Genomic DNA, 15,322 nt, shown 5'->3' with positions numbered 1-15,322 from the left:
TGCATGAGGGGACTAAATTGCACGAGTGCACAAAACTGTACAAAGCCAAATTTGTACAAAGCCAAAATTGCACAAGGGCACAAAATTGCATAAGGGAACAAAATTGCACAAAGACAATTTTGCATGAGAATAAAAAAATACAAAAAACAAAAAAATAAACAGAAAAAAATAAACTAAAAATTAATTCAAAAAAAAAGTTACTGACCAAGGGTAAGGGTTAGGGGTAACAGTGATAGTAAAAATAAAAACAAAAAAAAACTTATTGAAATTAAATTAAAATATATATAAAAAATTTAAAAAAAAAAGCTTCCTACCAAGGTTAAGGGTAACAGTTATAGAAAAAAAATTAATTTTCATTAATAAACAAAAAAAAAATCTTGCCAACTGTGGGTAAGGGTTAGGGACAACAGTGATAGTAAAAAAATTAAAATAAATAAAAAAGTTAAAAAACAAATGAAAAAAATCAGTGCAAAATTGTCTGCTAGTGCAAAAGTGTCTATGTGCAAAAATACCTTTGTGCAATTTTATCCCCTTGTGCAAAAGTATCTTTGTAAAATTTTGTACACTTGTGCAATTTTGTCTCCTTGTGCAATTTGTACGCTTGTGCAATTTAGACAGCTACCCCATATAACTATAGGGATGTGGAGCATTACAAAGTGATTTAAATTAAGTTTTATTTTTGTTCTCCAATATTTGATTATAATTGTGTTTGGAATTAAAAAATAAGTTGCGTTGGTAAATATTAAATTCAATATAAATAAGGAGAATTATGTAGCTCAGTACCAATTATAAGTCATCATCTGTTCATACCCTGTTCTATGATATAGAAGCCATAAGTTCTTAAAATACATGTTAATACATTTAAAAACTACTTATTTTAATAATAATTACAAATAAACAACCTTTTTAAAAAGAGACTTGTTATAAAATAAGACTGCTAAGTATATAGAGGGCTGTAAATTTGAATTATAACAATTACTAAAATATGTTATATTTTTATGACAACATCATAATAAGAGGAAATTTGTTAGCTATTATTTGGTTATAAAACAGTTATTTTTCAAACACTTTTTACAAAACATGTATACAAAATCGAAGTTTTATTAAAATATAGACCCAGCTTAGGTTGTAAGACCTGAATCCAACACTTTAAGGCCGCAAAAAATCAAATCAATGTTTCTTTTTTAAGTAATAATAACTTGATACTTTTAACAAATTTAATGTTACACTAAGACTCAAAACTTTAATGATATTCAAGTCTTTTAAAAAAGACTTGAGGGATTTGTTTTTATAGATACAAAAAGATTTACAAAAGTTGATTATAAGTTACTAGTTACTTGAGAAATTTAAAATAATTTTGAAAAAATTAGAACCATAAAACAAAAATACATAGAAAACCTAACAAGCTTCTTGGAAGTGTTAAACCTGTAACAAATATATAATTTTAAAATTATTTTCTCCAAAATTCTTAAGGCAAACTATCTAAACCACAATAAGTTTATTAAAAAATTGAATTTTAAAAACTAGCTTAATGCTACAAATATACATAAAATACTTTTTGAGAGTCACTAGATGGTTTGTTTTCGGAGCTTTTAAATTTTGAGGAAAATAACAAATAAAAGCTTGCTTTAATAATTTTACAAACAATTTTACAAAACTTATCACATATCACCATACTCATTACTACCACAGAACTTAACAGGGTTGCCACTGATTTTTATGAATTTCTTCCAGGTTTACTGATCATCTTCCAGTTTTTTTAAAGAACAATTTTTTATTTTTGGTAAAAAATTGAATTTGGGTCTAGAAAGGTATTTAAATTACTTTAAGATACTGAGATATTATTTTAGGTGTGTTTCATCATAAAATATTCTACAAAATATATCAACTTACATTACTATTTCTATTTGATGTAAAATTCATTATTTTATATTTTAACTTATTCGAAATTCAAGGGTTTTATGACCTTAGTTTAAAAATTAGGTTTTGACAGATTTTTTTAAGATAAATTTTCAAATTCCAGACTAGATGGCCCTCCTAAATTAAAAAAAAAATCATGTATAGGAAAATAAAAACCTTAACCTTTTATGATAAAAACTACTTCAACTGTTTTTAAGTTAAACATTTATTACTTTTTTACAAAAACTTACTAAATCATTTCATTGAAAAGAAATTACATAAAAGAATTTAAAAATGTGCATAGTGGTAAAGTTTAAAAATATTCTATAAGAGAAAGGTGATTTAAGTTTTTATTTGGTAAAAGATTACATGTAAAAAAAAAGTACAAGTAAGAACTTTTTTACAATTGAAATTCTTACTGTATCCATATTTTCTAGACTATATTACAAATTCAAAAAAAGGAAATCATAACGGAATAAACTACCAAGATAAAATGAAATTTTTTTAAATCTTTTAGAATTTAACTCAAAATTTCAAAGTAAATACTGCACAACAAATTTAAGAGAGAGTTTACAACTTAAGTTAAACTTGTTGCAAAGCTACTCAGTATTTTATGTTTATAGCGATTCTTTGTTTGTTAACTAACAATTATGATGTAACTATATTTATATGTATTATTTATGGCTTCTATAATATATTATCCTCAACAGAGTAAAAGTACAACAAAATAACAGTGTATAAATCTAGACTAATTTTTACTTTAGATCAGTGGTGGGAAAACTTTTACTTTAAAAACAACTAGTACAATAGCTGAAGTTATTTAATTATTTTAAATTAAAATGTTGACCAAGATGCTAGCTTTTGAGTAAACCGCTGCCTAATTTATACTTTTTCTTTTTATATTACTACAAAACATTTCTTTCTTTATACCTTGTTGTTTTACTGATAAAATCAGACTGGCAAATAAAAAAGTATTTTAAGGTAAAGATCAGACAGTTGTAAAATTTTGAATACAATAGTTTGAACTATTTAAAACAAACTTATACTAGATTTTACATTAAACAACAGGTCTGCTAAGTTTTAAGTGTATTTTAAAGAATTGTTTGTGTTAGAGTGCTTTAGTTAATGGCCTATACTTTCAAAAATAAATATGATGTACTTTTTAAGATACTTTTTAGAGGGTTGTAAAACTTTTAATACAGTAAACCAATTGTTTTATAAATTTCTTTTTAAGTTTTCTAAATTTCCTTAAGGTTTTGAAAAAAATATGTTTTTTCGGTCCATTTTTAGTATAAAATTAAACTTAAGGTAAAAAAACTTCTTAAATAGTATAACAACATTGAAAAGATACTGTAAAGCTACACTAAAAGTGTTTTTTTTAAGAAAAAACACCTAAAGGATACAAAAAGTTATTAATCCTTATGATTTGAAAACTTTTTGTTACTTTACATGTAAAAGCTTTTTTTAATTCCTAAATTTTTTCCTTGTTTTTATTAATTTTTGTTCCAAATCTGTCCTTCTGATGCTTATCTACCTTAAATTAAAAAAAAAAACCTATCAGGGTGCAACTGATTTTTGAGAAATTTTTTCCAGGTTTTCTGAATTTCATCCATATATTTTATAAGTATACACTTTTGAGACTATTTTTAATTTGAAATTAAGTTTAAGGTAAAAAACTGTCTTAAATAGTGTTACAACATCAAAAAGATACTGTAGAGCAGGGTTTCCTAAAGTGGGCAGTAAGTTGGGGAGGGAGAAATTTTAAAATTTTGAATCTTATACTAGATATTCTTCAGTTGCAGATGAAGAGCAAAAAAAAAAGGTCTTAGGTTTTTTAAATGGTAGTCTTGTTGAAGGGGGCAAACACCTTTTCAACTTCTCCAAAAGGGGCAATTTAATAAAAAAGTTCGGGAAACTTTGCTGTAGAACAATTTTAAATGTGTTTTATAATTAATAAATTTTTGATGATACAATATTTTTTTATCTAGATGATAGATTTTTTGTGTTAAATTGAACTTTTCACACTTAACATACAAAAATTGTTCAACTGAAAAAAAAAATCAAGAATTTTCTAGTTTTTTCGAAATTTCAGGTTTTTATAACCCAAATTGTTAAATTCAAGGCTTTTTCAGGTTAAAGGGCCACCCTGTTCTAGTTTTTTTTTTCAAAATTTCAAAATTTCCAGGATTCTAGGTTTTTTGGCAACCCTGTAGGTTAAAATTTGACCCTGCTATTTTTAGATTTTTTAGATTCTTAAACTTAAGATAATTTTAAACAGCAACTTAATTTACAAAAAAAGTATTACATTTTTGAAGATAATACAACAGCTTTTATCAAAAAATCAACATTTGCTACTTTAGTTGAGTAATTTTTGTTTACTACACTTAGCATATAAGTGATTAATGTCACATAAGTATGTAAGTAGGGTATTTTCTCAAATCATATGATTTAAAATTTAAATACACTTGTACAATGTGCTGTATTTATTTTTTAAAGACCTTGGCAAACATTGCTATAAATAAAATATTTTTCACATAAAACAGTATTAATTAGTCTATCATTCTTATGTTGATCAAAGTATTTATAACACACATGTTAAAACCACTAGACTTTGAAGTTTTCTAAATTTTATAACACTACTATTTAATTTTTATTTCATAAAGCAAAATTAAAACTTAACTGCGTGAAAAGCAACGTATACAAATAACACTGCCTATAATATAGTTAAAATTATTAAAAAAAATACACATACAAGAGTAAGACTGTTTTATTGCTTAATTTTTGAAAACACAAATACTTAAAATTTATTAACTTTTTTAAGTGAACAACTTAGTTTTGAAGAAAGATAACAATGGTTTTGTAATAGAATTTAATAAAAAGTAATCTAAAGTTAAAAAAGTAAAGACTGACCTTTAAGTAAGCTAGCAAAAAGAAAAAAATATTTCGTATACAACTATAATACTTTTCAATTATTGTTAGAGACTAAATCTTAAATATCTATTTCTAAAAAATAGAATGCTGTGAAGTTATACAAAAGTAAACTTTATTTAGGTTTTTTCTTAAAATACTTGGCTAAATTTTACAGTAAATTCGGTGACATTTAGCTTTATTTAGCACTTTAGAAGTCTTGTTAAAGCACTTGGGTCTTTCCCCTAATATTTGTTGAGTAAGCAAAAAAATATTTAGTTTTTTGTTATTTTTTATTTAAGTAATTATAAAGTTGATATTTTGACCAATTTTCAATATATTTGGGTAAGGTTGATTAAGGATGAGAGTATAAAGTTAAAAATTAAAAAAAAGAGCTTTTTAAAAGTTTATAGGCTCAAGAAATATTAGGGGAAACTCCTTAACATTTTAATCAGACCCGTACTTAAACTAACAATTATGTACATCTTGTAAAAATTGTCATAAAAAGCTACAGTTCAAAACTAAGTGCTGCTAAATATGACAAAATACAATTAGTTTGTGCAACAAATTTATTTAAAAAAAAATTGAACTATTCATCACACTGTCTTCAAGTATTTTTCAGTTTAAGTGAATAGTCAAATTTATGCTTCTATGTGCTTTTTTTTTAATATTTAGTAAGATAAATCTTAAAAACTCAAGGTTTCAATGTTTCAAATTAGAATTAAAAATCAAGTATACTGTTCATTTGTTACAAGGTTCATCACGTTACAATTACCTCTCAACTACATTATAATTATAAGTAACAAAAGATTTATTTATTAACATATAATAAGCTACTATTTGTGCATTTAATTTAGCTTAAAGTATAAATACATCCTGGACATTATTTTAAAATGTCTTTTTAAAAGTACGATCTGTATATAAAAACAGAGCAGTAATACCTTATTTTACTGAATATGACCTTTTGACGATACAATGAACTTCTTTATAAAAGAATAGTGTACAACTTTTACACAAACTTTTTGATACGGCATTTCACAGTATAATAAAAGTATTGGCTGAATTTTGTTTCTTTGTCATTATTTTTAGTTTCCCATTTAATTTTCAAAGAGTGGTAACACTAAAACTGATGCTAAAAAATAAAACTGTTTTATGTTAAATACTTTTATTATTTGTGCTAAATATTTTACGTCTTTTGTACAAAGAACCCAATTTATCTAAAACTAAGTCGGATTTTGTGCATTTTTAAAACTCTAGTACAGCAATTTATCATCAAAAACATCAATAACATGCTTTCAAACAATTCTTTTTTTAGATAAGTAATAAGACTAACAAAAATTTTAGCTGATAACCTTTTAACATAAATTTAAATGTTTAAACTATTTTACTTTTAGCTTTGTATAAAAAAGCTACATAATTTCTTATATATTACCATAAATCGTTATAGTTTTTGTGTTTTATAAGCACATTTTGCTAAAGGTTGGTCAGTTTCGAGCCTAAACTACTTATGTACTACATTAAATTTAACACGATAAAGTTTGTCAAGTAGTACACAATTTTAGAAATATATATTTATTAAATGCAATTAAAATAAAAGTGTCATATTAATTAACTGTATTAAGTTTATTAAAATACAACTGCTACAGTATTAATTTTATGAATAAAACCTATTCTAAACTGTAAAACTCAAAACAATGAGTATATTAATTTACTATACTACTATTTAAGTGCAAACTTAATAAAATTTTATATTACTACAGGTATTTACAACATGAAAACTAGCAAAAACTTTGATTTATAAATCATAAAAGTTACCAAATAGTATCGCACAATTTATAACATGTTGTTTTTTATCGTTTTTAAACATATATCAAAATAAATTTAAGAGACTACAAAGGAACCCATGAAAATAGTCGTTATGTATTTAAATAACTTTTAGGGTTATCAAAAATTATTTTGCTAAGTTACTGTTTGAATCAAGTTTTCAAGCATAGGAACAAAAAAAAAACTCGATTAATCGAAAATGTTTGTTTAACAAGTTTTTTTTTTCAATTGAAACTTCAAATAACCGTTTATAAAGCATAACTTCCATATCTTGCAGTTTTTAACGTAAGTAAAAATATTTAAACTTATAAGGTCAAGCTACGTGAAAACTTATAGGTTAACTAATTATATCTGATATAATAGAAAACTTGAAAAAGCAAAGCTACATTGTGAAGCCAATGTTAAATGACAAATGGTTACTGAAGTAATAGTAAATTTTTCTGATAAGCTCTTGAGTTATTTGAAAAGGTTGAAAGCTTCTTTCTTTTCAGCTTCTTTTTTCGTTAAAGGAGCTGCAAGTATATAAAAAGTTAAACATCAGTATTGAACTTACAATAACAAAATATCAGATAAAGATATGTTACGTTTACACATATAATTTATAAAAATATGTTTTAGTTTCAAAAAAATGACTACGTAACTCTATCCTGAATTAAACGCAAAGAACTTATAACTTTTTAAATAACTAAATCATGGGGAAAGAAACAACCACATACCTTGGTGGAGTTTCCAATAGGGGTGGTCTTGAGGATTCATTTTCAACTAGTTCAACTTTTGATTTCTTGATTTCTACACTAACCATTGGAGTATTTAATAGGGGTGGTCTTGACTCATTTTCAACTAGTTCAACTTTTAGTTTCTTATTTTCTAAACTAATCGATGGAGTATCCAATAGGGGTGGTCTTGAGAATTCATTTTCAACTAGTTCAACTTTTGGTTTCTAGATTATTACACTAATCATTGGAGTATCTAATAGGGGTGGTCTTGACTCATTTTCAACTGGTTCAACTTTTAGTTTCTTATTTTCTGTACTAATCGGTGGAGTATCCAATAGGGTTGGTCTTGATGATTCATTTTCATGTAGTTCAACTTTTGGTTTCTTGTTTTTACTAAACGTTAAATATTTCTGCAGTGACAATAATTGCTTTAGAATAGTTTACAAAAACATAATTATTATTACCTAAATATAATAAATATTATACAATGTTTAAAATATACGATCTTACTATTTTTTAAATTTTTGTACTAACCGCTGGGGTATCCAATAGGGGTGGTCTTGAATCATTTTGAGCTAGTTCAACTTTACGTTTCTTGTTTTTACTGAATCTTGAACCATTCTACAAAGACATAATTTGATTAAAAATTTTTTAAGTACTGTTTCGCTTACAATTCTTTTAAATTTAAGTTAATCGAAAACTCTAATCTAACTTATTTTTCTGAAAAAACACTAGTATAAAAGTTTGTTGCTTTTTAATTTATCATTAAGTTTCTAAAATTCTTTTTGAAGCACTATAAAATGTTTAAGATTATTATAATTTTCTTAAATATTAAAACAAAGTATTGAACACTTATGTAAATTAACTACTTTCATGTCGTCTTCCTTGCTCTCAGGAGTAGCTAGTAAAGGTGGTCGTGATTTTTCTACGTCTAAGTTAAGTTTTGGTTTCTTATTTTTACTAAACATTGAAATCGCCTGCAAAAGGACAAAAAATAAGAGTTTTTTAATAAAAAAGAATTTAATACGTATACACAGTAATTTTTTATGTTTTTTAAAAGTTAATTTTAGTCTATAGAAGCATAAAACTTCATCATTATAAATATATTTTTATACGATTTGAATTAGCTGTTTTCTGAAAACCTTTAGCTGAATTTTACAGTAAATTCATGACAGTTAGCTTTATTAAGCACTTAAGATGTCTTGATGAAGAATTTTAATGTTTGCCCTAATGTTTGTTAAGTAAGCAAAAAATAAATATTTTTTTATTTCCAAAAATAAAAAATTATTATTAACCAATTTTCAATATGTTTTAGTAAGGTGGGTTAGAGATGAAAGTATAAAATTAAAAAAAAAACTTTTAAAAAGTTTACTGGTTCAACAAATAATAGGGGAAACACCTTACCGTTTCAAATCGGACCTGTACTTAAACTACGAACTATGAATATCTTGTAAAAAATAATCATAAAAAGATGCAGTTTAAAGCTATGTACCGCTAAATATAGTATTAAACGATTAGTTTGTGCGATAAATGTAGTTAACAAATTTTGAACTATTTATTACATTGTCCTTTAGTATGTTTTCAGTTTAAGTGAATAGTTAAATTTATGCTTTTATGTGCTATTTTTTTTTATTTAGTGAGATAGATCTTAACAATTCAAAATTTTAATCTTTTAAATTAAATTAAAAAACCCAGTATATCGTTCAGTTGTTACGTTCAGTTAATCACATTACAAGCTTCTGAACTACATTATAAATAGAAATAACAAAAAGTTTATGTATTAACACACTATAAGATATTAATATGCATTTGATTTAGCTGAAAATACATACAGATTATGGACTTTTTTTGAAATGCCTTTTGTAATGTATGATCTGTTTATAAAAGCAGAGCATTAAAGCTTTTTTTAGTTTGTATTACCTTTCGATCTTATACAACGAGATTCTTGAAGGTTAAAAACTATAAAATAGTGTATAATTTTTGCGCAAACTTTTCGATGCAGCAATATACAGTGTAATAAAAGTATTGGTTGAATTTATTTTCTTTATTAAAAGTTTTTAATATACCATTTAATTTTCAAAAACTGGTAACTCTAAAACTGATGCTAAAAAATAAAATCTTAAATACTTTTAACGTTTGTGACAAATACTCAACGTCTTTTTTACTAAAAATCCAATTTATCTAAAACTAAGTCGGATTTTGTGCATTTTTTTAATTTTAGCACAGCAATTTATCATCAAAAACATCAATAACATGCTTTTAAATACTTCTTTATTTGGGTAAACAATAAAACTAACAAAATATTTAGCTGATAAGCTTTTAATATAAATTTAAATGTTTAAACTATTTTACTTTTAGCTTTTTATAAAGAAGCTACATAAATTTTTGTATATTACCATAAATCGTTATAGTTTTTGAATTTTATTAGCACATATTGCTAGAGGTTGGTCAGTTTCGAACCTAAACTATTTATCTACTATATAAAATTTAGCACGATAAATTTTTTCAAGTAGTACACGATTTTAGAAATATATATTTATTCAATACAGTTAAAATATAAATTAAATTTTAATTAATTATATTAAATTTATTAAAATACAACTGTTACTGTAGTAATTTTATAAATAAAACCTATTCTAAACTTTGAAACTCAAAACAATAAGTATATTAATTTACTATATGTTTATTTAAGTACAAATTTAATAATATTTTATAATACTTCACATATTTACAAAATCAAAAACAGCAAAAACTTTGTTTTATAAATCATAAAAGTACCAAATAGTATCGCATAGTTTATGTAATGTTGTTGTTTTTGTTTTTACTGATACATATTTCTAAACATTATTGCTAATAATTTCAAACTGGAAAAAGCATTTTTGACAATAACAAATATTTTTCAATTAATTTGAAGTAATAAACTTTGAAATTTTAATTTTATGATTACGAAAATTGAAGAAAATTAAGCAGATTTAACTTATATGTTTAGTCAACAAAACATAGGACAATTTTTATAGATCACTAGTATATTGGTAATTGAAATGGTAAAATTCAAACTTTTAGCTTGTTGAATTTAACTGATTAAAATATTATTAACATTTTGTTAAGTTTTTATAATCTTGGTATGTTGAATCATCACTAGGATTTAAAATTAAAGGAAGCTGCCTGATTTATATATATCAGCTTCCTTATTCTTTTTCAAAGCTAAAACTGCGTATATTGCAGAATTTAAGTTTTTGAACAGTAACTTTAAACACATCCTGCTACAAAGCATCCGAACATGCGTGACATTAGTGCAGAAGAAGCCACAGAACACTTCAAGAAGCTGCTTGAAAAACGATTTGATGATAAAAAGAATGTTGCTGAGGTTTTGCAGTTTGCTAACAGGCACATAAAGTATTCCAACGAGATAACTGATGTGATTGGTCAATACTTGCACAAGATTGTAAGTTAGGATATTCGAGTTGTTATGTTTAATTGTTTTTAGTTGTGATATTTGTATAAAATTTGGTTCTAGTTAGTGTTTTAATAAATTAAAACGAATGAAACGCTTAAATAATAAGTTAGTTCAAAATGAGCTATTTCCAAGAGCTTTAAAATATTTTATTTTTGAAAGTCTTAGATAGACTGTCTGTATCGTAGAAACGCAAGCATCTAGTTTTATATATTGTGTTGTTGCTTATCCTTCATAAACATTTGAGTAATTTACTGTTAATGATGTTTTTCTAGTATTTATCTTAACAAATAAAAGTACTAATATTTACTAACTTGTGTAACAGTTATAAAACATATTATTTCAAATTGATGCTGTTAAATTTTAACTGGTAACAATATTTTACATTTCATATAAATTCGGCAATATTTTGATTGCATTTAAAAACTATTTTGCTTTAAACTCCTTTTTATTTAAGTAAACTCAACAAAAACAGGCAAACACTAAAGTGGACTTGAAGGTAATATTTTTGATCGATGTCATTGCGAAACAAGTCGGTAAGATTTATATTGAGCACTTCAGCAGAAATTTGATTGACAACTTTTCCTATGTGTTCACTAAAGTAAGTTTCTGACTTAAATTTTAAATAGTTTTAGATTTTGATAATTACTTAATGCTTTTTTTTTTAGTTGTGGTTTTTCCTTAACTTCTAGCAGGTTTACTTAAACAACATAGTAACGAAACACCATCATACCTTTAGATTTTACTTTTTTATTCTTAAATAAGACTTTTAATTTTGTTTTTATTCTAGCTCATATTATTTACAGTAAGTAAGTGACCTTAAATCATGTTGCAAATAATAGATCTTTATTTTCTTTTATGTAGGTAAATATTATTGATAAGAAAGAACTGTATAACTTCCGAACGTCATGGAAAAATTTATTCCCAGAGAAATTACTCTTGGATCTTGATAAAGCATTAAACAAGCTTGACAGAAACTGGCCTGTTTCTCAAACAAAAGATGAAAATAATGTAAATCCATTTTATTATAATCTTTCTCTGATTTCCTCGAAAATGAACAAAGCAGTTAGTGGCTTTAGCATTTTAAAATCATTAAGCCTATAAATTTATTATTATTTCTTTAATTTACTTATTAATTATAATTACAATTTTTTGAGATTCAATATACTCTTTTTTTAGTGTGTTTAGTTCAGTCTTTGCCAAGTTTTAAGGTAAATAAAAAAACCATTAATATAGTTTCTTCTTTACATATTTATATAAATGAAACGTTTAGATAATAAGTTAATTCAAATTAGCTTTTACCAAAAACTTGAAAAATTTTTTTTTAACGTTTTAGACAGATTATCTGTATCGTAGAAAAGCAAGCATCTAGTTCAGGGTTTCCCAAACTCATTTACTAAATCGCCCCCTTTTCAGAAATTTGAAAAATAATCGCCCCCCACGATTTTAAAAAGTAGTTTTTCTCTTGAGTACAAACTTTTGAGCCAAATAATTTGTGTTGGAAATGTAATTTAGTCTGGTATTTCTTATGCACGCACTTTTGGGCTGTGTTCAAAGTAGTTTACAGGGCTTGAGAAAATAAGTTACTGTTGTTTTCTTATAAGCCCAGTAAAGTGTATTAAAATATTTAAATATTAAAAAGCTTTGTGTAATCAATCCTGAATAAATATGAATTGTTTTGAAACTAATGAAACTTTTAGGGTAGTGGTGGACAATTTTCGTAGTCAGCAATTTATATTTACTAAAAAGTCTTTTCTTGTTTCAACTCGTTAAAAAAATGTAATTGCGGGCTGCATAATTTAAAAAAAAACAACATATAGAAACATAAAAACTCAAGCATAACTGTAATAAAATGATTTACTATTATTGTGATCAAGGAAATATTAAAGTAACTGAAAACCAAATTGAAAGTGTATTTCAAAATCGTAAGCATCAAAAAACTAAATTTTGTTTATTTTGCACAAGTAGTTTTCAAATTACTTAGCGGGTCGAAATTTGATTGGATCTGGACCGTACGTTACCCATCTGAAATCTTAACTGAAACCTGACATTATAACTATCTCTCATTTAACGAATTTCGCACATTTAGAAGTGAATACTAAGTAAATTATTTAAGCTGCCCAAAATACTTAAATTATTTTATAAATAGGCATATTCTAAAATTAAATACCAGAGATTTAAAAACTAAAAAAGAATGAACAGATTATTTTACACATCATAAAATAAATATTAAAACACCATTGCTGATCCAGTTTTAGAAAGTTTTACCGACTGGTTGATAATCTAACATGAAAAGTGGTTTTATGGATAGCTTCTGTTAATGCAGTAAAATTATTAATTTCAATGTTAAGATATATTATAAGCAATTTAGTTGCAAAATTAAATAAATAATTAAACTATATGTTCTTTAGTAGAATACCATTAAATAGTTTTTGACTTGGAATAACCTTTAGGAAACTAAACCTTAATTTTAACATTTTCTTCTTTTCTAATTTAAATTCAAAAAAAAATCTAAAGTTTTACAATTAATTCTGTGAACAGAAAGTAATCGATTAAAACATTCTTTTAATTATGTTAAAACTTTGTTTTGTAACTGTAGCAGTATTTTTGATGGCTTATTTAATACTGTTTAATTTTATTTTTTCTCTACTTACTAGCCTACAATAATTTACCAGAAGAGTATAGTGAAAAACTAAAAACTAGTGTTGAACTATTAAAATAAACAACTTATTCTAATTGCTGAAATACCAAAAAATAAGATAAAACAAAAAACAGTTGCATTAATAAATTAAAACTATTTAATATATAGATTTTCTAACATAAATATATCAAGTTAGAAAATAAACTTGAGTTTAATAATCTTTTAAATGAAAAATTTGAAGTCATTTTAAATAGAGACATCAAATCTATACTCTTTTAAAACAGAAAAATAATTTTTTAAACAAAAACTTTAATGGTTATAAATGTTATTTATTTATTTAGATTAAAAAAGTAATAACAAAAATATGTCAAATAAATTTCTTTGAAACAAATACTTTAACTAATATGCTATAAAAACTTTTAGTGTAATGTAAATCGACAAATATAAACTAAAAATTAACCAGGTCAAAACAAAGCTATTAACATATTTAAAACATAAACCATTTTATAAATACAGTAGACTTCCTCTTCAGTTCGCATTTTGAACAAAATCAAAAAGTTTAAACTCAAAAATTATAACCATTATTTTTACAACATGATAAATTTAAATATGTTATATGCAATAACGTTATGAATATACATAAAAATCAACTAAAACATAAAACAAACATTAATAAAAATAAAAGATCTACATAAGCTATTAAATATTGTTTACTTTTTCTTAATACTTAGTTAGTAATAGACTTCATTTAAGTTAAATTTAAGAAAATATAAATTTGCAATTTTTTTTGGGTTAAAAATGCAAACTCAAGAGGAAGTCTACCGTAATTAATATCTATTAGGCATTATGCAAACCTGTTAAAGAATAAATAACTTATAAGAATTTTTAATATAAAAAGACTACTTAAATACAATACAAACCAGGTTAAATAAGAAGTATTTTAAAAGATCAAATAAAATTAAAAAAAATTTCATAAAATAATGTCTGCTACTAAATTCTAATATAATGCGAAGGATGAGGTTCATGAATGCTTGCAAGTTTTTCTAATATGATTCTAAATCAGTCAAATAAAGCCTCAAGTTACCTCCTTTAAAAATATCTAGATTAGATATTTTTCTCAAGATATTGATGAATAAACTGAAAGTTTTCTCAATAACATAGCTAGAAGGAAAAACTATACACAACAATCTAAATTCTTATTAACTGATTGGATACTTTTGCCTTAGTTTTTGTTGAGTCCAAAAGCTTTCATATCGTTCTTTATAAAAAATTAATTTAAGTTCAAAGTCCGTTTGTAAGTCTAAGAAGGTTTTCTGTGAGTCGTTTACTTCAAAAAGTCTGCCACGAAGGGATACATATTTTTATCTATCTGATAGCTTTTTTGTGTCAAATCGAAATTTTACTACTTAATATATTGAAATTGTTAAAAATTCCAGATTTTTTAGATTTTTATTTGCCTAAATTGTCAAATTCCAGGTTTTTCTAGGTAAATTGGCAACCCTGTTTAGTTTTATTTCTTAGTCTAACTTAATGAGTTTTCAAAAAACAATTGGAAATATCATTAGCTGATAGTTAATATCGAAAAAATATATTTTTACAAACCATTTATGATCCTAAATAACATATATGTAAGGTTAAAAAATAGTGAGAGGATTTCCGATCGTCTATGATCTATGTAATTGTTAAGTTAGAAAATATATAATTGTAAATATGAAATTAACTTGAAAGTAGGAGTCTTAAGTACTTAATTTTTTTCTCTATATCTTACATAAACACAATAGACTTTTTTGTTTAAGTTTTACCTCACGGTCAAATATTTAATAGCAAACTAGAATTAGTAAAGTATCAAGATAAAAAGTAAAAACTTTATGACAACCCAAA

The sequence above is a fragment of the Thalia democratica genome, chromosome 5 (genome assembly GCF_965202585.1).
Source record: "Thalia democratica chromosome 5, ktThaDemo2.hap1.1, whole genome shotgun sequence".
Taxonomy (NCBI): Eukaryota; Metazoa; Chordata; class Thaliacea; order Salpida; family Salpidae; genus Thalia; species Thalia democratica.
This window is presented reverse-complemented; position numbering follows the sequence as displayed.